This window comes from Pogonomyrmex barbatus, unplaced genomic scaffold (assembly GCF_055798465.1).
Source record: "Pogonomyrmex barbatus isolate J1 unplaced genomic scaffold, ASM5579846v1 scaffold21, whole genome shotgun sequence".
Classification (NCBI taxonomy): Eukaryota; Metazoa; Arthropoda; class Insecta; order Hymenoptera; family Formicidae; genus Pogonomyrmex; species Pogonomyrmex barbatus.
This window is the reverse complement of record NW_028297118.1, coordinates 983,186-1,009,274: the sequence shown is the minus strand read 5'-3', so window position 1 is coordinate 1,009,274 and position 26,089 is coordinate 983,186. Positions and strand designations below refer to the sequence as shown.

Below are 26,089 nucleotides of genomic sequence, written 5' to 3'. Positions count from 1 at the left end.
GCTGCGCGGGACTGCGACGGTGTGTTGGTGGTGCGGTCGCGAGCAGTGACCGCCACACATGTATTTTCTCGAATCCCCACGACTGGTACTCTGGATGGTGAGAGTGAAATTTAAGGTATCTACCTGAATTGGTTGGTTTTTTTGTACAAGTCGAAAATAATCCTTCCCTCTTTAATTATTAGCAAGGTATCAAGGAAGCTGATATGGCTGATCATTCCCGATCTCCATAGTGAATTGTAATCTGTCATGATACGAATTGAAATTGTGTAAAATATTCTTAAGATGGTTAGGAGGAGAGGCTAATAGAATGTCGTATCTGACGTAGAACGGGAGATCTATCAATATAGGAATTTTGGCAATAGCAGCCTCCTCAAGATCCTGCATTACAATATCCGCGATCACAGGTGATAAAGATGAGTCTTACATGGTTCCTACCAAAAATCTATTTGTAAAACGAATTGTTGAATGTAAAAAAAAGTTGAATCTAAAATAAGGGAGATCGCACGAAGAAATTCATTTTGAGAGATATTGGTATGATTAGATATGTAAGTGTTTTTGTAAAAAGGAAGATATCTCATTAGTGTTTATTTCATTATTCATTTTGTTTAATTTCTTTGTTAATTCTGTCAGGTTTGTCGGGTCTTGTACAACTTTTAATTTTTTTGCCTTGTTTGCTTTGTTTGCCTTGAGGATTTCGCTCAGTATTGTAATGTTATAAGCTGATAGATAAATTTTTATTTCTTTTCCATGTTTAGTAATTTTTTATTTTATTATCGCGTCCGCTGTAATTATTTTACAATTATTTGATAATGTTATTTTTCCTGTATTTGTGATAATTTTTCGCATTTCTTTATTATTTTTACATGAGATTGTAATAGTTTGTTTCGCTAGTGTAGAATGTAAGGGAGTGTGAATTACTTAAGGCTATTCATATGCTATTTTTTATTGATATATATATTTAATTTTATAATTTTTATAGCAGTTATCGGTTTCTATATATATATATATATATATATATATATATATATATATGTGTACTATGCGAAATAGATATATATATATATATATAAAATATATATATATATATATATATATCTATTTCGCATAGTGAGTCGGTCTTGACATTGCTAATCGGGAAAATTTGTTCACATAAATAGTTTGCATTTACTTCTTTACATTATCTTAACTTTTCGTGAGTCAGTCTTGCGTACGTGTGTCTATCAGTATGTTGTACCCCGGATGGGCTACAACGTTAATTTTTAGGGATAGTCGGGTTCGTTAAGCCTAAGGAGTTGGGACTCCGAGCAGGAGCAAACGAATGGAAGGAATTCTTGAAATCACTAACACACTTTCTTTATGATACTTGATTTATTTAACAACTGCACAATTTCTTGGATTTAGTATTGCTTATTTTATTTCTTTCACACACGGTTAAACATCGGCGGTCGCGTATCGCATTACTCTGGTGGCCGTCGATCGAATATGTCACCTGAGACGCTGATAGTACGGCTCGCGTGAACTTCGCTGTGCTCTTGTAATATCTTGCGCGATGTTTATAATAATGATTCCGAACGACACGTTATGCTTGATTCTTGACTCTTGACTCTCCCGATTCCGCCTTGTGTAACCGGTTATATAGTCTGATCGATGCCCAATCAGCATTCTGATCGATTGCGTCGATCGGTTGCGTGATATTGATTAATCAATATTACGCTCGGTTTGATCATCAAATTTAGGCATTTGCTGATCAGCTTTTTCGCAATGTTCTCGCGATGCATTTCTGCGGTCTTTCGAAAGACTGGTCGCAATTTCGGCGGTCACACATTTGTGTCATCTTTCGAAAGACTTTTCGAGATTCATGCGACCTAATTTTGTTGCCATGCGGACTACTTTTTGGTTATTATTTTATTATTGGTTGTAGACCTGACAACAAGTATCTAAGATGTTCAGTGGGTTGATTTCTATTAATGCACATTTGAGACATTTTGCTTGTGTGGTACCGGTATTATGTTTAGTATTTCGTATATTGGAAGTGAAATTAGCGGGAAATGTAGGATTCTATAAATGTGTGTTTTGTCACAGTGCGCGCTCATCGTCGTTAGTTTTTCCATCGTAGTCCAATCCTCTTCCCCTATTTTAAATGGGAAATATAATTCTTGAGGTATTTGTGTTGTTACTTCCTTAAGGTTTTCTATTATCTCTTCTAGTGGTATTAGTCGCAGGTGTAGTATTCCACTTTTTATCACAGTTAGATATTCTAGTGTATTTTCTGCATGTTGTGTCAATTCGTCAAGTATTGCGTTGGTAACTATAAAATGTTCCTTGATATTTTTGTTATTTATTTCCGCTGTTATTATCGTTTCAATTTTTTGATTGCATCAGCTAAAACGTTTTTATTATTTTGAATTATCTTTTCATGGTTGTTTATATGCGCTATCGTCGCGTTTATAATTTTAATTTGATTTTTTATTATGTGCTCTGTTGTTTGCTGTTTGTTATGTAGAATATTTAATTGTTCGTTGATTAATTTTCTGTCATCATTGTCCATTGTTCCAAATAATGTCTTGGCAACAGTTCCTGTTCCATCTATCAATCCTCGTTTCGTTTTCGTATTTTGTGTCTTATATAGAGAGTTTATTCTTTTCGTTAAATGTTTTAATCGCTGGTAGTTATTTTTAATTATGTTATTATAGTTGTGACACGACTCTTTGTTTGTAAGTTGTAGCATAGTGCATACATTTTGTGTTTTAAGAATGTATTCTTCTCTTTGCTCTGTTCGTTTTTTGATTAGTGAAATATCTATTCTTATAACTATTTTCCAGAATGAATCGATTATGTTCAGTTTTCCTATTTCCTCGAAGTATATCCCGGGATGGTGTTTGAAGTTCTTTACTTCAAACTTCTACTTAATTTCTCTTCTCTTTCTATAGCTCCATTGGTTATCCACATCTTTATTCTGTAATTTTAAAATAAAGTTTTTTATTTTTCATGAAGAGTTTGCGATGTTCGAAATCGGCGTTTCTTTTTTATCGTATTCCCTGACATACTATTACTTTATTCTTATTACGCTTTCTTAATTAAAAAGATTCTCCTTTGGACCTGTTGAGCTTGCTTTTTATAACGTTTATCATTTTTCCTGATGTCTTTTTTAGCGGTTACTTTTGCTAATTTATCTTTTTTATTATATCGGTGTTAGATATTCTGTGTGAACCTTCTAATATTTCATCTTTTTGCGATGAGCCTTCTGACTGCGTCTCATCAGTTGTCGACGTCTTCCTCGCATCGACATGGGCTCTCGTGAAAATTCTAAGCGCGACGCATCGCTGCCGATATTTGATGACGGTGCAGCGGCGGAAGTGTTCGATGACGACGGGGCTGGGTTTGACATTGTGATTCCCGAAGTAGATGATGTTGAATTAGACGAATTTCTCAATGCCCCTGCCGCTCGGGTATATTTCCGCCGTATCCGCGAATGGATGTGGATCATTTGCAATTTTTATAACTAATTTTATGAAATCTTTCAAATAGATGAAGATTCCATCTGGTATATGCCATGATCCAAAGACTACCCATTGAGTTTCCATAGTCCCTCGAGCTGTATGAATTGTTGTGCAACATGCCACAAAAAAATTTAAATCACGATGAGGACAATGTGGAAGATGACCCGGCGACCAATCCTGCGGGGGCGAGGGGCCGCTCTCCTGGGACCTAGTGTTGTAGATGACTTGTCTGTAGTGTAGTGTAATTTGTAATGTAGTGTATTAGTTGTTAGTTTGTGGTAGTTTATACAGTCTATAGTATTGTCTTGAAGATTATTAACTGTATGCGAATTTACTGAGATTCTTCTGTTGGTAAATCCCACTGTTTTTATTTTTATAATTTTATATTATGCACTTTTATTTTATCCTTTTTTAATTTTTGACGAACGCTTTAATTCGATTCATGTGTACATTTATTATTCGGCGGCCCATTTTTATTTTATAATTTACGTCGCCCGTTTTCTGGAATTACATCAGATCCGATCCATAACGCGTCTAATTTTTTCGATCGCCCTCGTCGAACTGTTTCGTCGTGCAATAGGACTTTGTCTCCCACTTCGAATGTGCATATTTTTATTTTTCTGTCGTTTTCCTGTTTTTTGTTTTTCCTCTTTGACGCTTTCTTTCGCTATTTGATTCGCGGCTCGTATCTTTTCGTGGAATTCTTGTGCATAGTCATCATACGTATACGTTGATTTGGGTGAGCTGGTTAAGGCCGCAGGTAGCGGTGCTTGGTGCCCGTAAACCAGTTCGAACGGCGTTGAAACCCGTAGCGGTGTGCGGTATCGTGTTATACGCAGACATCGCATATGATATCCACTCATCCCAGTCTGATCGTCGTTAATATAGTGTCGTAAATTCGGTTAATGTCCGGTATAATCTTTCAAGTGTTTCCGTTTGTTTCCGGATGGTAGGCCGTTGTTTGCAATTTTTATATTTTTAATAATTTTTATGTTTTTTTAAATAATTCGTTGGTGAAGTTGTTTCTTGGTCGGTCAGGATTTTATCTGGGATTCCATATTCGAATATGATTTTTGTCACAAACTCTTTAGCTATTGTTGTCGCCTCTTGGTTTTGTACCGGTATTCCTTTGCTAAATTTTGTTAAACTGTCCTGAAATGTTAATATATATTTGTTTCCCATTATCGTTACAGGCAAAGGTCCTACGATCTAACGCGCATTTTTCAAATGGTTTTGTTGGTGTATCTGTTAGTATTAAAAGTGCTTTAGCGTCTGCAATTTATTTTTCTGACAATGTTCATATTTTGAGATGTATTGTTCAACATCTCGTTTTAATCCTGGCCAGTTGTGGTGTAATCGTATTCTATTTATTGTCCGTTCAATGCCCTGGTGTCCTCCTACAGGTGCGTCATGGTACTCGTATAATATTTGTTTCTTATCTTCTTCCTCGTATTGTTTGTCTAACGCGGCATTGTTGTTCTTTCGTTATTACTGGCACGTTACGGCTTAATGCGTCGGCATTAGCGTTGGCTTTCCCAGCTTTGTGTACTATCTCGTAATCGTATTCCTCTAATTTTAATCTCCATCTGATTAAACGCGAACCGAGATCTATTACATTGAATAATCGTATTAAAGGTTATGATCGGTAATTATTTTGAATTTTGTCCCGTATAATAGAGTCTGAAATACTTTACTGCCCATACTATTGCAAATAATTCTTTTTCAGTTGTATTATAATTTTGTTCCGCTCGTGATAATACGCGGCTGGCGTACGGGTCGGTCTTGACCTACCTCGCCTTGCGATAAGACGGCTCCTATTGCATAGTCTGATGCATGGTTAGGAGGAATTCTCTCGTAAAGTCGGGATATTTCAATATCGGTGCCGTCGTTAATTTATTCTTTAGCGTGTCAAATACATTTTGCTGTTTCAGTCTACTCAAATTTCTCTCTCTTTTTTATAAGTTTTGTTAGTGGCTTTGCAATTCGTGAGAAATCTTCAATAAATTTTCTAGCCGTAGTATTTGGCTAGTCCAGTAAATGATTGCATGTCTTTTACCTTTTTGGGCGTAGGAAAGTTTTTTACGGCGTGCAATTTTGATGGCTCTGCTGAAATTTTCGGTAATTATATATCCTAAATAGATTACTTCTTTTTGTAAGAATTTGTCTGATTGGAGATTGTTAGATTGTTCTTTCTTAGTCTTTGAAGAACTAATTTTAATCTTTTGTTGTGTTCTGTAAGGCTAGGACCGTATATTACAATGTCATCGAGATATACTAAACATTTAATTCCTTGCAAACTCGTTAAAATTGAATTCATTTGTTAGAAAGTTGCAGGTGTGTTTTTTAAACCAAATGGCATTCTATTAAATTCGTAATGACCGTATGACGTAGAGAATGTTTTATTTTTATCTCGCTTCGCCATTAATATTTGGTGGTACCCTGATGCGAGATCTAATGTTAAATTCTTCGCGTTGCCCAGCTCAAGTATATCCGTTATAGGCAACGAGAATGAATCTCCGATTGTGAGATCATTCAGTTTTCTGAAATCTACTACAATTCGTAGTTTAGTTTTTCCTGAAGCGTCTGTCTTTTTCGGCATGACTAATAGTAGTGCGTTCCATTGGCTGACGCTCCATCTGATAATTTCCTCCATTAGCATTTCTTGAATTTGTTTGTTTACCTCGTCTTTTCAGGTAAACGATAAGGGCATACGTTTATTGGTGACGAATCTGTTCGTATCGCTATTTCGTGCTTAATTTTTGTTGTGCACGTTAATGTGTCTCCTTCTAGGTGAAACACGTCATTATATTCGTAACATAATTCTAGTACAGATTTTCGTTCTTCTTTATTTAAATATTCTGTGCGTAAAGAATTGTTTATTTGTTCTTCTTGAGAGATTAATTTTGTATTTTTACTTCTTATCTGTATTGTGTTCACAGATTCTTGTGTTATCTTTTCTCGCGTACTTAGTTCTTATAATGTTACTTGCGGTACTTGGATGATTTTTTCTTCTTCTGTAATATGTAGTATACCGATTGGACATGTGTAATTTCGCGATTCGACTAGGCTAGGGGTCGGCAAGTGAGCACTACTCGCGGGCAATAGTCGAGCGCGCTGGGGCTAACGTTAGGCTAAACGCAATAAAGTGAGGAGAGGGGATAGCAGGAACGTCTGTTCGTTGAACGTGCTATTCAAGGAATAAAAAAATATTGTGTTGCACAAATTCAAACCCAGAATTAGCATAAATTAATAACTATCTATATTTTAAATAACCATTCTTACAATAATATTAAATAAGCAACTCTTATAACATTTAATTAATATTTGATTCATATTCAGTTTTCCGATATTATATACGATATATCAGGTGTTATTGTTTTGGCACAACTTAAACGAATTATTGCATTTAAATGTGAATCTGTTCATGTAATCGCGATTTATTTAATTTCATAATAGAAAATAATTGTTTACATGAATATGTAGAACCAAACATACTCATTATTTTTGCAGCACGAGCATGTAGTCGAGGAAAACGTTCTTGAGATATATATGAATAAAATTGTACGATGTCAGTAATTGTATCAAAACGATTTTTAAGAGCAGTATCACATTTTAAATCTATTAATTCTAATTGTATATCTGCGGGAACAATATTAATATTAACAGTAAAAAGTGTCATAAAAATAAGTAAGTCTTCTTCTAAAACATGGATTTCCCTAACCGACAATCGAATTCATTATGTAATAATTGAAGTGAATTTATATATTCTTCATATTGCTTATCTTGAATGTGCATGGCAACAGATAATAAATTTGAAAAATCAACAACTGTCGAGATTGAAATTAATTAATCCATAAATTAAGTTTCATTTTAAAAGATCTAATTTAATCAAACTTATGAATAATTAATTTATCTTTGCCTTGTAGAGAGTAATTTAATGTATTTAAATGATTAGTGATATCCCCAAGAAAGGCGAGATTGGCAATCCAGGAAGGCTGTGATAGTTCAGGTAGAGACTTAACTTTCATTTCTAAAAATATAATTATTTCTTCGCGTAAATGAAAGAAACGCTGAAGAGTTTTATCTCGACTAAGCCATCGTATTTCGCAAAAATAGGAGATGTTGGTATAATCTGACTCTAAAGAAGATAAAAATTCGCGAAATTGACGATGATTCAATCCAGTTCTAATAAAATTTACAACTTTGATTACAATTTTCATTACTTCGTCATATTTTAAAGATTTTGCACATAATGCCTTTTGATGGATGATATAATGGAAATGGAATCGAATGTATTTCTTGTTTTGATTGTGCTAGTTTAGACTTTAAACGCCCTACGAAGCCCATATTGTGTCCAATCATTGCTGCAGCACCATCAGTAGCAACTGAAGTTAATTTATCCCAAGATAGATTTATGTTTTCTATTGCTTCTTCAACGCAACATATCTTCTCCAGTCGTAGTACCTTTCAGAGGTATTATATTTAAAAGTTCCTCAGTAATAGAGAGGTTGCTATCCACACCACGAATAAAAATTGCCAATTGTGCAGTACGATATTAGTACTCTCGTCGAGAGCTAATGAAAAAGCAATAAAATTGTTTGCTTTTAGTACTAATTGTCGCTCGAGATCTTCAGCTAATTTTTCAATGCGATGTACTACAGTTCGAGAAGAGAGACTAATTGATTTAAATTTATTAATATCATTAGGATATACTGTTTCTGCGGCAATTTCTAAACATTGTTTGACAAATGGATCAATGCTAAATAGACGTGATTCATGTGCAATAAGATGAGCAATTTTGTAACTGGCATATAATGCAGGCTTACTTAATTCCGATTCTTCTTCCTGTATTAGAATAATGTCTTTATTAAATGTAATGTACCTGATAAAAAAAATTTTTTTTATGTAAAAACATATATATATATATATATATATATATATATATATTTATATATATTTATATATATTTATACATGTTTATATGTATTTATGTTCTTATACGAAAAATTTTTTACCATAATTAAATATAATGAATAAAAATGATTAAAAATGACTACAGTAAAAAACGTATATTTTATATTATAATAGTATGTATATTATGAAAATTATTTTTATTCTTGGAAACAGCTGATTTTAAATCAAAAGTAATGGAAAAGTAATGGTTCCACAGATCAAACATTGCGTTTGATTATCATGCTTCATTATGAACCACTTCTCTTCCCATGAAGAACTGTCCGAACTTGAACTTAAAGTTCTTTTCCTTTGATTGTCCATTATAAACATTAAATTATAAGATTGCAAATGTGTCTGACTGTTCTAGACAGAGACGATTATACTCTTGCTTAGTTATTGTTTTTCTTTTATTTTGAGCGTTTAGCAGATTAATATTAGCAGATGTTTATTTTGAAATTGTTAGAAAAGTTTTTTTCGCAGAAAAAGGACTATTCTTCTGGATTTAAAAATATAATTTTAAAGCGCTAGTTAAACGTGATATATATATTCATAATTTTATGATTGTATTGTAAGTTTATATTTTAATACATTGTTATTGTTTATATTATTGTTTTATTTTCTTTGTTATATTTAAAACGTCTCTATCTCCGCGTCGCTCGGTTTTGCAGGATAGCGTCGATCGGTTTTGTCAGGATTCGGTACGAGAAATAAAATATCATGTCTTTTGGTATGTCTAAGTTTATATTTACAATGCCGACTGGCTGTTTTTATATGTACAGTATTTACAGGTATTTCGCCGTTGGTACGGCGAAAAGACGCGCGATTTCTATGTATTATATACAATCGTTTGCTCGCGGTCGGTTCTCCGAATTTCGTCGCGTTCCTCGATAGGCGCGGTGCGGACGCGACGGCGCGCGGGGATCTCGACCGTCTTGTTTTGACGGATCAGCTGTGTGTGTTGATATGACGGATCAGCTGTGTGTAAGGCTATGACGGCTCGAATGCAAGAGGCTCCCTGCTTCTCGATCATCAGAGGGATATGTGCACAAAGGCTTTCTTTGTGGAGTCCAGGTTGAGAAGCTCCTCAACCTGTGAATACGTGCGCTGGTGGATTTTAGAGGAGCGATCGGCCAGAAGCTCCTGGCACGATAGGTAGCACCCTAGATCGCTTTTTCTGGAGAGGATTCGGAATATCGAGAGCAGTGTCGGACTGGTTACTGTCTCGCTGGGAATCGGTCTCGTTTATCTCCCGGACTCGCTTAATATACCCGAGCCGGCCATCGGTCGGGAGTCGTCGGGAACGGGTCGGCCGGACTCGGGTCGGGGTAGTTCCGGGGGATGCCTTGTCGGAATCCCCGCGATAATTCGCCGAACGCGCTCGGGAATTCCGCGAGGATGTTCGGTGGCGCGGTCGGTAGCGGGGCCGGCGGTGGTGGCCTTACCGTGTGTCTATTGTTTCACGCGGCGCGCACGTGAAGCCGCGTGATCACCGGTTTGCCGCGTCCGCTGTTCGACGGGCTTTTCGCGACGGTGGGATCCTGGAAGGATCGCCGTGTCGGCGCCCCGACGGTTGATCGGTCGGGGACACTTAACACTGTTAACAATTACTAGTAATTGAGGGGGGTGAGTCGGGTGTCGTTATATATTTAAATTTTCGTTAAATATATTTAAATGTATTAATTATATAATTTTTAATTTAGCACAAATTTTGACAACTTACAATATTTAAAAATAGAGATAAGCATTTTAATTAAAATTTTCCTATAATGAATGCTTATTATTACTGTTAGGATAATCAAAACATGCTAGAGCATATTTCTTTATTTGACTAATAAAAAAATTAACTAAATATAAGTTGAATTCATAAGAATTTATGCATTTTAAGTCCTATATATTACAATATATTTTTGCATATTTCATCTTTAAACAGTTTAACTAAACTGTTATAAAAAAATGTTATGATGTTACAAAGATTCAAGTACTAGTGGTTTAAGATTACTATCGTATTATATATACACGCAACGCTATTTTTGTAAGTGTGAAATGCGGAACTTTATCCCAAGGTACTAAAAATATTAGATACGCTCCTGAAATGTGCACAACAGGCGAGCGCTCGCGGGCACTCGCGGGCGCCCGTGCTCAATTTCAACGTTTTGCCGACTCCTGGACTAGGCAACATCCAATAAAAATTCCAGGTATCATTTCCTCATTTCGTCAATCCGATATTGTTTTGATTAGTCGTAACTTGTACGATTGTTTAACTGCGCGGCCCTAAAGTTACGCGCCTGTATGGCTAAAGCTTGAAATTCGTATTTTTAAATTGCACAGAATTTGTTTTTGGGTCGAATGCAGTTATATATTGCCAAATGAAATCTGCGCCTAGGATCGCGTCGTATTCCATTGGCTCATTATCTCGCATTATGTATACCGGGTGTCGTATCTTTTTTCGCGACAATGGAACCGTAATATGTGTTTTGTCCAATGTTATTATCTCATGCCTGTTATGCCTGTTAATTTAGTTTTTTTCTCGTAGATTAGGACGTGATCTAATAAGTGTTTTAATTTTATTATCGTTGCTGATGTGCCCGTATCAAATAGGAAATTAATTTTTTCTACCTTTGGCTTCTGCAATCAGTAATGTAATCGTGTTTAGTCCGATGTTGACGAATGATGTTCCCTTGACATGTGCCACGCAGTATTCTAACGCAGAACGCAGAATGGTCGGTTTATTTTCTCCGGTTTCGCTTTTTTTATTTTTAAAGTTCGCGGGATTTTCTCTTCGCGAATTCGAAAATTTTTTTCTGAATTTTTACTGTTGTTTTCTGGTTTTCTGGTTTTAGTGTTCAACATTCTTGATGCAAATGTCCTATCTTTTTGCAGTAGCTACACTGTTTTTCGATTGTGTTTATTCGTGGTTGTCCTTCCGGCTTAGGCAGGAAGTATCTATTTGCGAAACGGATAAGTCAATCACGCCTGTAATGATCGATTTTTCCGCATTTATCGCAACACGGACTTTGTGATTGCGTTTTAAATGTTAACCGATTTCGATTCGCTTGAGTTCGAATGCTAGATCCTCGCGTTTTCTCTTCCGCGCTTGCTCCTGCGATCGCTTCTAGTAATGTCTTATAACGTTGCTATCGTACGAAAATTCGCGTTCAATTATAACGTGAACGTCTTCGTCACTTTCGTATCTTAATACACGGCGCACGTTGTCGCGTATTTCTTTTAGCGCGTTTCTCGCGGTATTTATCGCGGAGATAATGTGCGGAAATTCTACGGGATTGTTTGTTAGTCGCGGTTTTGGCCAAGTCGCATACACTGTCCTTCGCTGCGGATATTTCCTTTACAAAGTATGGTTTTTCTGACTTACATTAAAAGATAGATCAGATACGCTCGCATGGTTGCTGCTTGTGTTGGCGTGTCAGTTGACTGTGCTGATAGTAGTGCGTGTTGATGAAACGTCCTCACTGCCTGGTGTCGGCGTACACGGTCGGCGCTGGCTGACTCTCGTTGTTCCGCTGCCACTGGACATTCGTTGTCGTAGGTTGACACTCTGCTGACTTTACACTACACTGTTGACACAGTTTCGTGGGCGGCTTATTTTTTGACGGGGCCTTTTCCGTCCGCCTGTTTTCTACAGGTCTTGTATTTACGGCTAGGAAAATTTGGTTCTTCTGCCTGCAGCTTTTAACCTATTATTGCAGGTCTTATTTTGAAAAAATTGTCCTCCTCTCTTCTGCCCATAATGCAGCGCGTCGGAGCTTACTCTTTCAATTCTGCTAGCTTGGTCAACGATGATCCTCACAAGTTGTTGCTTTTGGAGTTTTGGTTTTGACAATCCTACTGCTGCCATCAAAATGTTGTACCCCGGATGGGACGTTACTATTCGGAATAGTCGAGTCCGCCAAGTATGAGGAGTTGGAAACTCCGAGAAGGATCAAAGGAATGGAGGGGTCCTGTTGTAGCCAGGCCTACAACCAATAATAAAAGTAGTCCGCATGGCAACAAAATTAGGTTGCACGAACCTCGAAAAGTCTTTCGAAAGATTACACAAATGTGTGATCGCCGAAATTGCGACCAGTCTTTCGAAAGACCACAGAAATGCATCGCGAGAACATTGCGAAAAAGCTGATCAGCAAATTCCTAAATTTAATGATCAAATCGAGCGTAATATTGATTAATCAATATCACGCAACCGATCGACGCAATCGATTAGAATGCTGACCGGGCATCGATCAGACTATATAACCGATTATACAAGACGGAATAGTCAGAGTCGGGAATCAATCAAACATTACGTGTCGTTCGGAATCGTTACTATAATTATCGCGCAAGATATTACACGAGCACAGCGAAGTTCACGCGAGCCGTACTATCAACGTCTCAGGTGACATACTCGGTCGACGGCCGCCAGAGTAACGCGATAAGCGCCCGCCGACGTTTAACCGTGTGTGAAAGAAATAATATAAGCAATAATTAAATCCAAGAAATTGTGCAGTTGTTAAATAAATCAAGTATCATAAAGAAAGTGTGTTAGTGATTTCAAGAATTCCTTCCATTCGTTTGATCCTGCTCGGAGTCCCAACTCCTTAGGCTTAACGAACCCGACTATCCCTAAAAATTAACGTTGTAGCCCATCCGGGGTACAACATTTTGGTGGCAGCGGTGGGATAGTCAAAACCATCCCCAAGAACAACTTGAGAGGATCATCGTTAATCAAGCCAGCAGAATCAAACGGGTAAGCCCCGACGCATTGCATTGCGGGCAGAAAAAAAAAAAAAAAAAATTTTTTTTTTAAGAAACAAGACCTGTAGAAAACAGGCGGACGGAAAAGGCCCCGTCAAAAAATAAGCCGCCCAGAAAAAATAAGACCTGCAGTAATAGTCAGGCAGAAGAATCAAATTCTCAATAAGCAGAAAAAATAAGACCTGCAGTAATAGTCAGGCAGAAGAATCAAATTCTCAATAAGCAGAAAAAATAAGACCTGCAGTAATAGTCAGGCAGAAGAATCAAATTCTCAATAAGCAGAAAAAATAAGACCTGCAGTAATAGTTAGGCAGAAGAATCAAATTCTCAATAAGCAGAAAAAATAAGACCTGCAGTAATAGACAGGCAGACTAACCAAATTCTCAATAAGCAGAAAATACAAGACCTGTAGAAAACAGGCGGACGGAAAAGGCCCCGTCAAAAAATAAGCCGCCCACGAAATTGTGTCAAGTGTACAGTGCAATATTAGTAGAGTGCCGACCTACGACAACGAGTGTCCAGTGGCAGCGGAGCAACGACCAGAGAGTCCACGAGCACCGAGAGCCAGCCAGCGCTGACCGTGTACAACGATACCAGGCAGCTTCACCGACACGCACTACTACACGCAGCCAATTGACGCACCCGCACAAGCAGCGAACATGCGAGCGTATGCGATTTATCTACTAATGTAAGTCCAAAAAAATTATATTTTAAAAAAGGCGAATGTCCGCAGCGAAGGACAACGCGACCAGCAAATGCGACTTGGCCAAAATCGCGGTCAATAAATAATTCTGTAAACTTTCCGCATACTATCTCCGCGTTAAATACCGCGAGAAACGCGTTAAAAGAAATACGCGATAACGTGCGCCGCGTACTACAATACAATAGTGACGAAGACGTCCACGTAATAACCGAACGCGAATTTCCATACGACGAAAAAGATTACAGCTTGCTCGAACCGAACGACACCGCTCTCACATTAACACACACGTACAAGCGCGAAAAAACATACATACAAACCTACGAGACGGAAGCCTATTTAATTCTTTTAATATATACCAATCTTTAATAAACGAAATGGCTCACTCACCTGTCGAAAAACAGAATGAAATCGACAACGAAATTTTACAACTACGACATTCGGTCGAGAGACATGGACCACAAGAAAGTCGAACGAACCGCCGCGTCACAATCGACGCACCGCTCGATAACAGTCTCCTTCGAGAATTAATGGATGAAATACGCGATCTCCGTGTGCAAGTCAACGGATTAAGCCGGCAAACACAATTGCCTATGGGCGAACAAACGAGAACGAGAATATCTCAGGATTTTCTGCCGCACCCGTTAGATCTAACTTATGGACGTTCGTATCGAGATATACGAAACCAGCCGGGAAATACACTGGCATTCCTCACACTGAAAGACGCGCGTAACATGATCCCAGAGATCGACGGCACGTCACGAGGACGCGTGTACGAATTTCTAAACGCAAGTACGTACGCGATAAAAAATATACATCCCGCAGATGAACATTCTCTATTAGAAGCCATTCTTTGCACTAAATTCAAAGGCAAGGCCATGATGGATTTCCGTACGCGAGATATAATAAACTTCGAACAATTGAAACGAGAATTAGAAAAGGAATATTTGAGCAAACGAAGCACCGCACATTTGCAACTCGAATTCAACTCGCTCAAACAAAAACCAAACGAGAATGCACAAAAATTCGGCAGACGAACCGATAATATAGCCATGGAATTATACGAATCCATGGAAGAAGGAAAAAATCATACGGTCGAACAGCAATGCGCGATCTTAGAAAATATAAAAGAGCAGGCGCTCCACAATTACCAGAATGGTTTACACGACGAAATTAAATTAATTGTACGATCGCAGCGATATCAAACAATACAGGAAGCAATCGCAGGAGCAACCGCGGAAGAAAAAACGCGAGGACCTAGCATGCGAACGCTAACCTATCGAAACCGACCAGTATTTAAAGCGCATACACCTAGTCCGCGTTGTGAAAAATGCGGAAAAGTCGGTCATTACGGACACGATTGTAGGACTAGCCGTTTTTCAAACAGATATACCCTGCCTAAGAAAGGCAATCACGAATAAATACAATTGAAAAACAGTGTAGCTATTGCAAAAAGATAGGACATTTACGACACGAATGTTGGACATTAAATGGAAAACCGGAAAACAGCAAAAATTCCGGAAAAATTTTTTCGAATTCGCGAAGAGAAAATTCCGCGAAGAATTTTAAAAATAAAAAGAGCGAAACCGGCGAAGATAAATCGACCATCCCGCGTCCCGCGTCAGAGTATCGCGTGGCACACGTCAAGGGGACACCGCTCGTCAACATTGGATTAAATGCGATCACATTACCGATTGCAGAAGCCAAAGGTAGAAAAATAAATTTCTTGTTTGATATGGGAGTATCAGCAACAATAATAAAACTGAAACATGTTCTAGACCACGTTCTAATCTATGAAGAAAAAACTAAGCTACAGGCATAACAGGACATGAATTAATAACATTGGGCAAAACACATATTACGATGCAACTGTCGCGAGAAAAGATACGACACCCCGTATACATAGTGCGAGATAATGCGCCAATGGAATACGATGCAATCCTAGGAGCAGATTTTATTTGGAAATACATGACTGCGTTCAATCCAAAAATAAATTTAGTACTATTTCAAAATATGAAATTCAGACTGTACCCATACAGGCGCGTAACCTTAGGGCCGCGCAGCGAAACAATCGTGCAAGTCACGACTAACCAAAATATAATGGGATTGACAAAACCAGAGAAAATGATACCTGGAATTTTTATTGGATGTTGCCTAGTCGAACCACGAAATTATACCTGCCCAATAAGTATAATAAATATTACAGAAGAAGAAAAAATTGTGCAAGTACCACAAGTAATAATAGAAGAAATAAATACACAAGAAAAAATAATACAAGAATCTGTAAACGCAATACAGACAAAAAATAAAGAGACAAAATCAATAGCTCGAGAAGAGCAAATAAACAATTCCTTGCGCACAGACCATTTAAATGAAGAAGAACGAATATCGATATTAAAATTATGTCACGAATACAATGACGTGTTCCACCTAGAAGGGGATACATTATCATGCACAACAAAGATTAAGCATGAAATAGCAGTACGAACAGATTCGTCACCAGTAAACGTACGACCTTATCGTTTACCGGAAAAACACAAAGACGAGGTAAATAAACAGATTCAAGAAATGTTGAAACAAGAAATTATCAGACCGAGCGTCAGCCAATGGAACGCACCACTATTAGTCGTGCCCAAAAAGACAGATGCGTCAGGAAAAACAAAATTACGAATTGTAATAGACTTCAGAAAATTAAATGATCTCACAATCGGAGATTCATTTCCGTTGCCCAATATAACGGATATACTTGATCAGCTGGGCAACGCAAAATACTTCACGACACTGGATCTCGCATCAGGTTACCACCAGATATCAATGGCGGAGCGAGATAAAAATAAAACAGCATTCTCTACACCACACGGTCATTATGAATTTAATAGAATGCCATTTGGTCTGAAAAACGCACCTGCAACCTTCCAACGATTAATGAATTCAATTTTAACAGGGTTGCAAGGAATTAAATGTCTAGTGTATCTGGACGATATTGTAATATATGGTCCTAGCTTAATAGAGCATAACAAAAGATTAAAATTAGTTCTCCAAAGACTAAGAGAGAACAATCTAAAGCTCCAACCGGACAAGTGCGAATTTTTAAGAAAAGAAGTGATTTATTTAGGACACATAATTACGGAAAATGGAATTTCGCCGGATCCATCAAAACTGCACGCCGTAAAAAATTTTCCTATGCCCAAAAAAGTAAAAGATGTGCAATCATTTATCTGATTAGCCGGATATTACCGAAAATTTATCGAAGATTTTTCACGAATAGCAAAACCTCTAACAAAACTCACAAAAAAGGGAGAGAAATTCGAGTGGACCGAAAAACAACAAAACGCATTTGATACATTAAAAAATAAATTAACGACAGCACCGATATTAAAATATCCAGACTTTACGAGAGAATTCCTCCTAACAACGGATGCATCGGATTATGCAATAGGAGCCGTCTTATCGCAAGGCGAGGTAGGTCAAGACCAACCCGTCGCGTACGCCAGCCGTGTACTATCGCGAGCAGAACAGAATTATAATACAACTGAAAAGGAATTACTCGCAATAGTATGGGCAGTAAAACATTTCAGACCTTATTTATACGGAACAAAATTTAAAATAATTACCGATCATAAACCGTTAATATGGTTATTTAACGTAACAGATCCCGGATCACGTTTAGTCAGATGGAGATTAAAATTGGAAGAATTCGATTATGAAATAATACATAAAGCTGGGAAAGCAAACGCTAACGCCGACGCATTGAGCCGTAACGTAGCAACAATAACAAAAGGGCAGCAAACTGACGACGTCGCGTCAGAAAAACAATATAAAGAAGAAGAAAAGAAACAAATATTATATGAATACCACAACGCACCTATAGGAGGACACCAGGGCGTTGAACGAACAATAAATAGAATACGATTACACCACAACTGGCCAGGATTAAAAAGAGACGTTGAGCAATACATCTCAAAATGCGAATATTGCCAGAAAAATAAATTGCAACGACGCGCTAAAGCACCATTAATGATAACAGATACGCCAACAAAATCATTTGAGAAATGCGCGTTAGATATTGTAGGACCTTTGCCTATAACAACGATGGAAAACAAATATGTATTGACATTCCAGGACAATTTAACAAAATTTAGCAAAGGAATACCAATACAAAATCAAGAGGCGACAACAGTAGCGAAAGAATTTGTCACAAAAATTATATTAGAATATGGAATTCCAGACAAAATATTGACCGACCAAGGAACAAATTTTACAAGCGAATTATTTAAGAATACGTGCAAATTACTAAAAATACACAAATTACAAACGACGGCCTATCATCCAGAAACAAACGGAGCACTCGAAAGATCACATCGGATATTAACCGAATATTTACGACATTATATTAATAATGATCAGACAGACTGGGACGAATGGATACCGTATGCGATGTTCGCATATAATACGACACCGCACACCGCCACGGGATTCACGCCGTTCGAACTGGTATACGGGCACCAGGCACCACTACCTACGGCCCTAACTAGCTCACCGAAATCATCGTATACATACGATGATTATGCGCAAGAACTCCGTGAAAGAATACGAGCCGCGAATCAAATAGCGAAGGAAAATATAAAAGAAGAAAAACAAAAAGCGAAGGAAACATACGACAGAAAAACAAAAATACGCACGTTCGAAATAAGAGATAAAGTCCTACTACACGACGAAACAGTTCGGCGAGGGAGATCAAAAAAGCTAGACGCGTTATGGATCGGACCCTACACAATTCTAGAAAAATTAAGCGATTTAAATTATAAAATAAAAATGGGCCGCTGAACGATAAATGTGCACGCGAACCGAATTAAACAGTTCGTGGAAGATTAAAAGAAAAAGCACACAATACAGAATAATATAAGAAAAATAATAGAAAAATAAAAACAAAAACATTGAGACTCACCGGAGAAGAATCGCAGCAGGTCCGGAAAATAATCCCGGCAATAATATCCAGAGTTACCAAAAACTAACAGCTACACTACACTAAAAAACTAACACTACGAACTACACTATAAACTATACTACGAAGCACATTAAAAAAATTAGGCCCCAGGAGCGCGGCCTCTCGCCTGCGCGGGGTTGACCGCGGGATCATCCCCAATAGCAAGCTCGCCTAGAACGGCTACCTCGACGGGATCGTCCAGGTCCTCCACCTCCTCGCCCTCCACCTCCTCGTCCTCCACCACCACATTGGAAAACACAGCCTCAGGCATTGAGACGAGAAGCTCATAAAGCTCCACGGACCAGGGTAGTTCAAAAACCCTGCCGGGAGCCTCATTGGTGACGAACCATATACAGTCCGCACATACGTGGAACACATCATTATGATAAAATTGATTCACAATGGATAACCACTCGCGCACACGTTGAAAATGGTCCCGAGCGGCAGAACTATCCATAAATTCAGCGATGTCACTATCGTCGATTTCAATATCGAAATCGTCATCAGACGCTTCCGCCGCGGCCCGATCGTCAAAAATCGGCGGCGACGCGTCACGACCATAATTCCCTTGAGAACCCATGGTGTCACAAGGAAGGCACTTCGACAACTGACGAAATGCAGCCAGAAAGCTCATCGCGAAAATGAAATATTAGAAGGATCGCACCGATATAATAAATACGACACCAAGAGAAACAATATACGTCGTAAAAAAGCAAGCTAAACAGACTCACAGGAGAATCGTTTAACTAAGATAACAAATTCAGAATAAAGTAATATTACACCTGGGAACAGGATAAAAAAGAAAAAAACGCCGAATTCGAGCATCGACAAATTTTCAGGAGAAATAAGAATTTTTATTTTTGCAGAATAAAGATATGGATGACCAACGGAGAAGAAGAGAAAAAACTACCATTCGAAATAGAAAACTTCGAGCATCACCCCGGAATATACTTCGAGGAAATAGGAAAACTAAACATAATCGAGTCATTCTGGAAGATAATTATAAAAATAGATATTTCGCCAATTGAAAAGCGAACAGAACAAATAGAAGAATACATTCAAAAAACGCAAAATATATGCACAATGTTACACCTCACAAACAAGGGGTCATGTCAAAACTATAATATCATCATTGAAAACAATTATCAACGTTTAAAACACTTAATAAAAGAATAAACGCTCTGTATAAAACACAAGAGACAAAAACGAAACGAGGACTAATAGATGGAATAGGAACTATTGCCAAAACATTATTTGGAACAATGGACAATGAAGATAGAAAATTAATCAATGAGCAACTAAGTATTCTGGACAACAAACAAAAAACGACAGAGCACATAATAAGGAACCAAATCAAGATTATAAACGCGACAATAGCGCACATAAATAACCACGAGGAAATAATTCAGAATAACGAAAACATTTTAGCCAATGCAATCAAAAAATTAGAAATGACACTAACAACAGAAATAAGTAACGAAAACATAAAAGAACATTTTATAATCACCAACGCAATACTTGCAGCAGTGACACAAAACGCGGAAGACACGCTAGAATACCTAACAGCGATAAAAAGTGGAATATTACACCCACGACTAATACCGTTAGAAGAAATAATAAAAAAATCTTAAAGAAGCAATCACGCAAATATCACAAGGATCATATTTCCCATTTAAAATAAGGGAAGAGGATTGGCAGACAATAGAAAAAGTAACGACAATGAGCGCGCACTGCGACAAAACAAACGTATACACAATCCTACATTTCCCATTAATTACACTTCCGCTATATGAAATATTAAACGTAATACCACTACCGGTACCATACAAACAAAATATATCCGCATTAATTGAGACGAACAACCCATTAATCGCTTTGATACTAACAGACACACGTACGCAAAACTAACTCACGAAAAATTAAAACAATGCAAGCAAATAAATACAAACTACTTGTACGAACAAATCTTTCCAATAAGAAATGTAAAAACCGACCCACTATGCGAAATAGATATATGTACAGAAAATGACAACTGTTATAATAATTGTAAAATTAAATATATAATGTCACGTCTGTCGCGTCAGAATAAACGAATAAATTAATAATTTTATGCCCTATGGTAAAAATGTTACTCTTTTCAAATTTATAGAGATAACTTTTGTATAGCACGGAACAAGGAATAGACGTGATACGTCCCTAGGCCACCGCGAGCCCCACCAGGGCAACTCTCTGGCCTCCCACGCGAGCGCCGCACTCCCACCGCCAGCGCTTCCCACATTGGGCGCGCACCCCACCATAGCGTCGCCGCAGTTTCGAGCCGCCGAATCGAAGCACATCAGTGCACGGCCGACTGCGTTCAGTTCATCCCGCGAATACGACTGGAGAGGACCTCCAGTCCGTGAACTCCCTCTTCCAATTCAATTTCTAGTGTTAAGAGAAATCAATTCCAATTCTAGTAGTAGGAAATAACTTCAAACTAATTCCAATTCTAGTGCTAAGAGAATAATTTCGAATCAATTCCAATTCTAAGTGTTAACTCAAATCAATTCCAATTCTAGTGTTAAGAAATAAATTCGAATCAATTCAATTTTATTAACATCATTCAATTTAAACTTAACTGTAAAAGCGTTTACAATTTAATCAATCTCTGTATTAATCTTGTATCTGAATATTCTACAATATATATATATATATATAAGTGAAAAGTGATCAGTGTTAAATAATTAATAAATCCAAACCCTTCCACCCCTCCTAGCGAAACGTACAATCGACAGAGTTCGCGAGGTAGAGTGACCACGCGAAATTCAATCAAACGCAAGCGTCCAGGGAGGCCGTGCTTGGTCTCTTGGTTAGCAGGTTGTGCGTCCACCCGCACTACCCCCAAGAGAGGTATCGCTTCTCACGCACTTTTAAACCGTCAAATTACGAAATATCTGATAACCTGTCCCGCCTCTTGGCTAGCAAGTTGTGCGTCCACCCGCACTACTCTCCACAGAGGGTTACAGATTGTCATCGCGTTAGAAAGTTCAATTTAATACTCGTAACTTGTAAGGGAAGTAGTATTTTCCCTTCATGGTCACTCCCGATGCCTAAGAATCGTAAAAACCGTGCCGGACGTCAGCGTGCAATTCGCCGCGCCTTATACGAAATTAAATCCGCGCTCACCGGTGATTTGAGTGAACTGCTCGGGTGTGAAGAAACCTACCAGCCGGAATACGAAGCGTATTTCGAGAACAGCCTGTGGGCTCCAAGTCCTCCGAATCCAGCAACGCCGCATCCTAGTGTGCATCCCGAGACCCGCCAGGCCGACAACGAGAATCGGAAGCCCGAATCCAGGAACCGGGCCAACGAAAGGTAAGTGAATTTTCATTTCTTGTTCGTGAAACGCGTTATGTGCAGAGGACGATCGGAAAGCTCGCGTCAGGAAAGAACACATCCAGCCGCCGTCTTTAACGACCAAATAAGTATCTCTCGGTGTGTAGTCGAATTCGGTTATGGTCTTGTCGGTATAGCTACCGATACAAATTCCGCCAGTCTTATATGCCTAGAGTGTAAATCCCAGTATAATTTCGATCAACAATTCACCGCTATCTTAAGACATTATATTAACGTTGGGACTACTCGAGAAGAAAGGCTTTGCAATTCTTGCGGCACTGGATTGGCTATTTGGCGCGAGGTAACCGACTGCGATCCCTGCTCCGAGGCATTCGTGGCATTTCTGGAATATTTACGCGAAGAAAGTACTTCTTTTTACGATTTACCGAATCCTACCGTCATTGACGTAGACGCAGAGATAGGACCGCATGATATCGTCTTTTCCAGGAGACTATCGACTTTTCTATACGGATTATACAACCGCAATTTATATCAGTAATCCGGTCAAGTTATTTTGCAAAAAAAACCAACACGCAGCCCAGTGCGAGCAGACTCGCTCCACGCGTAGCACGTCTCGCCTGCGACGTAACAATAACAAAAAAAAATAGCATATGGATAGCCTTAAGCAATTCATATTCTTGGCTATATTCCACACCAGCAAAACAAACTATTACAATTTCATGCAAAAATAATAAAGAAACGCGTACAACCATTACAAACACAGGAAAAATAACGTTATCAGACAATTGCAAAATAGTCACATCAGATGCGACAATAAAATCTACAAGCACCAATAAAGGAAAAGAAATAAAAACATATCTACCAAAATATAATATCACACTACTAAGCGAAACATTCAAGGTAAATAAGACAGAGAAATTAAAATTAAAAGTTATACAAGACGCAACAGACCTGACAGAATTAACAAAGAAATTAAATGACATGAAAAACGAAATAAACAATAACGAGACACCCTTTTTTCAACAAAAACACTTTGTATACCCAGTATCAATTACCAGCTCATTAATAATAATCATTGTTATCGCAACAATAATAATTGTATTAAGAAAGAAAAAACAAAACGAAACAATAACTCACGCAATGTAAATCGCGCCGTTAGAATAAGCAAAAGCATGTGATTCTAAGTAAACGATTATACCAAAAAATGTATCGGGAAAAAACAAAAATTATGTAAAAAGCGAAAACTTCGTACTTCCGTTTTCTTTTAATAACAGGGGGGGGGGGGATGTTGTAGCCAGGCCTACAACCAATAATAAAAGTAGTCCGCATGGCAACAAAATTAGGTTGCACGAACCTCGAAAAGTCTTTCGAAAGATTACACAAATGTGTGATCGCCGAAATTGCGACCAGTCTTTCGAAAGACCACAGAAATGCATCGCGAGAACATTGCGAAAAAGCTGATCAGCAAATTCCTAAATTTAATGATCAAATCGAGCGTAATATTGATTAATCAATATCACGCAACCGATCGACGCAATCGATTAGAATGCTGACCGGGCATCGATCAGACTATATAACCGATTATACAAGACGGAATAGTCAGAGTCGGGAATCAATCAAACATTACGTGTCGTTCGGAATCGTTACTATAATTATCGCGCAAGATATTACACGAGCACAGCGAAGTTCACGCGAGCCGTACTATCAACGTCTCAGGTGACATACTCGGTCGACGGCCGCCAGAGTAACGCGATAAGCGCCCGCCGACGTTTAATCGTGTGTGAAAGAAATAATATAAGCAATAATTAAATCCAAGAAATTGTGCAGTTGTTAAATAAATCAAGTATCATAAAGAAAGTGTGTTAGTGATTTCAAGAATTCCTTCCATTCGTTTGATCCTGCTCGGAGTCCCAACTCCTTAGGCTTAACGAACCCGACTATCCCTAAAAATTAACGTTGTAGCCCATCCGGGGTACAACAGTCCTCGTGAAATCAAATAAACACACTAACACACTAATATACACTTTCCTTTAATTTGATTGAGTTATTTTAACCAGAACACAAACATGTGATATTACACTGTTATTTTTCTCACACACGATTAAGTGTCGTCGGGCGGCTCGGCACGTCTCACGTTACTCTGGCGACCGACGACCGCGTGTGACACCTGAGATGCTGATAATATGGCTCGCGTGAACTTCGCGACGGAATTTTGGCAATATCTCGTGCGACTTTTATAATTTTGATTTCCGAACGACTAATACTTTCGACTCCGTCCGACTCCGCCTTATATAGCCAGTTATATAGACTGGTCGATGTCCGATCAGCATTCTGATCAGTTGCGTCGATTGATCGCGTATTGATTGATCAATATCACGCCCGGTTCGATCAGCAAATTGAGGAATTTGCTAATAGACTTTTCGCAATATTCTCGCGCGATGCGTTTCTGCGGTCTTTCGAAAGACTGATCGCAATTTTGATCGCATTTGTGTTGTCTTTCGAAAGACTTTCCGAAATTCATGCGGACTACTTTTGTTGCCATGCAGACTACTTTTATTATTCGTTGTAAATCTGGATACAACAATTTGAATATTTTCTAATATAAAAAGAAATTTTTTTAGAGAATTATAAATAATGCCTGTGATAAATAATGCATTAATAGTACATAGTTACTTCTATAGAATCTATAAATATGGAATTAATAGATATAAATCCTACAGATGTAGGATTTGTAGATATAGAACCTTAAAAAAAGAGAGATAGTGAAACAAAAAGTACTATTCAAAATAAAAATTATCAGGTTAGTATTAAAAAAATAAAGCAAAATATATTTAATGATATTGTAATATGCAAAATGATTATTCAGATTACAGATATTTCCGAGCCTAATACATCAGTGTGTATCTCATCTATAAATGAATCTAGTAAAGAAAAAAAAGATCGAAAAGGAAGATTGAAAAAGATGATTGGCACCCGTTTGACCACGTTGATATTGACCACGTTGCAATTGATCACCGTCCCGATTGACCACCGTCTTGATTGACCACCGTCCCGATTGACCACAGTCCCGATTGACCACAATCCCGTTTGGCCACAATCCCGTTTGATCACCATCCCGATTGACCACTGTCCCGATTGATCACCGTCCCGATTGACCACCGTCCCGATTGATCACGGCTCGATAACCATTGTCCCGATTGACCACCGTCCCGATTGATCATCGTCCCGATTGATCACCGTCCCGATTGACCACCATCCTGATTGATCACTGTTCCGATTGATCGTTTTGAAATTGATAATATTCAATGTACTGTTCTTATCATTACGTTTAATAGCATTTTTTATTTTATATTAAGTAATATGTGTAATCTATTGCAGTACGCGGGATATTTATGTTCTCCTAACTCTTCCGAATCTTACATATTGCAATAAAAATAAACCTCAAATCTTGGTAATGTAAAGAAATTTTTTTTTTATTTTTCCAGGTGAAGAGAACTGGGCTTTCCCCAGCTATGTATCTTCAATTTCTCACGGGTTATACACCACAGGTCTATTTCCCCTATTTTTTAATCCCTTTTTTTACTTTTAATTTCTTGTGCAATTAAGCACCTTCTCTTAATTTGGATATAAGTTTCCATAACAAAACTATCAAAAATAGTGAAGCAATATATATGGGAAACCTGGGTTTGAATCTATTATCCATCTATGAGTTGATCGCGTTAAACACTGAGCAATGCGCCGCTCCGTAAAGAAAAGTTAGTTTTCCAGAGATTATGAAATATCAGAAATGTCAGATGAAATGTCAGATGTATTATATAAATATGAATAAAATTTCGTATAAATATACGAGGATAGTCTGAAAAGTTT

The 26,089-nt window shown here is 37.9% G+C and overlaps 1 protein-coding gene across 1 annotated transcript in view; it reads right to left on the bottom strand.

Moving 5' to 3' along the window:
- Positions 1-10,119: 10,119 nt before the first annotated feature.
- LOC105423092 (uncharacterized) overlaps positions 10,120-26,089 on the bottom strand; it is a 203,730-nt gene continuing 187,760 nt past the window's right edge. The window contains exon 4 of the transcript XR_016139529.1: positions 10,120-12,424. The gene's annotated coding sequence lies outside the window, so the exon portion shown is untranslated. The remainder of the gene's footprint in view (positions 12,425-26,089) is intronic.